Source organism: Solanum stenotomum, chromosome 6 (genome assembly GCF_019186545.1).
Source record: "Solanum stenotomum isolate F172 chromosome 6, ASM1918654v1, whole genome shotgun sequence".
In the NCBI taxonomy this organism is placed as follows: Eukaryota; Viridiplantae; Streptophyta; class Magnoliopsida; order Solanales; family Solanaceae; genus Solanum; species Solanum stenotomum.
This window is the reverse complement of record NC_064287.1, coordinates 38,961,219-38,964,054: the sequence shown is the minus strand read 5'-3', so window position 1 is coordinate 38,964,054 and position 2,836 is coordinate 38,961,219. Positions and strand designations below refer to the sequence as shown.

General features: G+C 30.2%; 1 non-coding gene across 1 annotated transcript; it reads left to right on the top strand.

Moving 5' to 3' along the window:
- The first annotated feature begins 205 nt into the window (after window positions 1-205).
- On the top strand, window positions 206-288 carry TRNAL-UAA (transfer RNA leucine (anticodon UAA)). Its single transcript has one exon. It is a non-coding gene; the product is annotated as a tRNA-Leu (tRNA).
- Window positions 289-2,836: the final 2,548 nt, after the last annotated feature.

Genomic DNA, 2,836 nt, shown 5'->3' with positions numbered 1-2,836 from the left:
AAATCACACACACAAAAAAATAGTATTCTAGAGATCAGGGATGTTCTTTAAATTTCTTTTTAGAAAAAGGTCTAATAAAAGAGTCTTCGATAGAATAATAGAACTTTCAAAAGGACAACTTTTTTATTTCTTTGACATGAAAAAGAAAATGTCTTAACTTGAAAAGATGTAACTATAAAATAATGCTAGAAATTATAAACGTCAAGCTGGTTTGCCCGAGAGGTTAAGGGGGAAGACTTAAGATCTTCTGCACATAAGTGCGCATGGGTTCGAACCCCATAGCCAGCATTTTTATGTTTTACATTTTATCTTTCCAATTTTCATGGTTGTTACATCTTGTTTCCTAATGTATCGTATTGTATTGTTTTAATGAATATAGTGTTTAGATAGATTGTATCATTCTTCATCGTTACATAATGTCACACATTCAAATTATGAATGATAAAACTGACCAAAAAAGTATGGTACAAGGTAGAGCTAATATGAAAAGGCTGGGTAAATGATAAAATAGAATTATTATTAAATAATAAGTAACAAGAAAATTAGAAGAAAATATTAAGGTAACGACACGATCAAACCAAGTCGGTCGTTACACAAAATGGATCGTTTCGTCGTTACCTAACAATGGATTTAAACAACATGTTACAATGAAATTTAAGTAACAATCCAAATAAATGTTGTATTTAAAACTAACAATATAATACAATACAACGAGTAACGACCATCCAAACAAGGTGTAAATTGTAATGTCTCTGATTTCCAATTGTTTGCAACAAATTTTAAAGTGATAGAAAATAAACTACAATCACAAATAATATATGAAGAAACATGATTTTATTGATACATTAAATAATGTGGGTACAAATATGTTCCTCCCTTGATTCTACACTCTTTAGATTTATCCATGATTCGAGGGCCGTTAGTGGTGTATTTCCCTAACTAGGATGATTTGAATTTGACCTCTTTATGAATTTGTGGAATACTTGAGATGCCTTTTCAAAGGAATATAGTATCATTTATATAGACATGAACTAGGGTTAAGGGTTAATGAATATAATATCATTTATGTAGGCATGAACTAGGGTTAAGGGTTAATGAATAAAGTATCATTTATATAGGCATGGACTAGGGTTAAGGGTTGAGTAGCCTCCAAGAATTAATTCTAATTGAAATTGAATACACCTTGTAGAGTCTCAACTTGAATTGAACACGTCGTGTAGAGTACCACAAAATTTCAATGTCTACAAATGTCCCATGCTTTAAGGCTTGTCGGAGTGTAGACTTGATGAAACTCAAAGACGGGGCTTGAAGTACTCATTCTTCCACCTTTTTCTTCCATCTTTGCAGCTTCAGATTTCCAGATTTGATTTATGAGAGAAGAGATGAAGGGCAAATTCCGTTCCACTGAGCGTGCCAATGTGTTTGCAACAAATTTTAAAGTGACGAAAAATAAACTACAATCACAAATAAAATATGAATAAACACGATTTTATTGATAAATAGTGTGGTACAAATATGTTCCTCCCTTGATTCTACTCTCCTAAGATTTATCCATGATTCGAGGGCCGTTAGTGCCGTATTTCCTGAACTAGGATGATTTTGATTTGACCTCTTTATGAATATTTCATGAATTTGCGGAATATTCGAGATGTCTTTTCAAGGGAATAGAATATCCTTTATACAACCATGAACTAGGGTTTAGAGTTGAGTAGCCTCTAAGAATTCTAATTGAAATTGAACACACCTTATAGAGTCCCAACTCAAATTGAACACGTCTTGTAAAGTCACACAAAATTTCAATGTCTACACAAATCTTTGATTGATGACTGCAATTTACAGGTAAAGATCTTTGATTGATGACTGCAATACACAAAAGTACTCTCTCTCTCTCTCTCTCTCTATATATATATATATATATATATATATTTATATCTATACTACCTTAAAAGCATGAATTCCCAAACTTGAATGTTGAATTACTATAATACCCTCAATTAAAAATACTTAATTTATTTTATTTATTAATTTAATTAATTTTATTATATTGAAAGTAGATACATTTTCAAATTAAAGGATTGTGACTTTTTCAATGAGTTGTGACTTTTCCAAATGGTTGTGATTTTGACAAGTTGTGACTTTTTCAATGAGTTGTGACTTTTCCGAAGGGTTGTGATATTTTCAATTGGTTGTGACTTTTCTAAAGGGTTGTGCCTTTTCTGATGAGTTGTGCCTTTTTCAAAGGGTTGTGACTTTTTCGATAAGCAGTAAGGTTGTAACTTTTCGGATAAGGCACAATTAACATCTATTCATACTACTATTTGGTAGCTATAAAAAGAGAGATTTCCTTACACTTTTAAACTATAATTTCTTTAAATTCTCTACTCTTCTTCTTCTTAAAAAATCTCATGTGTTATTTGTAAAAATTGATTAAGTTCGAAATTCAACGAAATTCAAGGTACCTCATAAAAGGGAGTTGGTGAAAAAATTGTAGCAAATCATTCATCAATTCACACTCGTATTTTTTCTTACAATTTTCATGAGTTAACAGTGATGAAAAGTTATTGGAGAGATAATAATATTAAACAAATATGAAAAAAGGCATATGATTTGGGAAGATATTTCTTCTTTGTTTTTTTATTTTTTATTCTTTTCCCTCAAACGAAGGAGTTTCTTCCTAATTTTGCTAAAGCAATAGGTATCAACGTAGTCCATTGAATTATTAGTTTTGATGTTAAATTCACTATTTCAAAAATAGATTTTCATTTTTACTTATAATATGATAACATAGCCATGATAATAATTATTTTTAATAGATATGTACGTAAAAATGAACGGA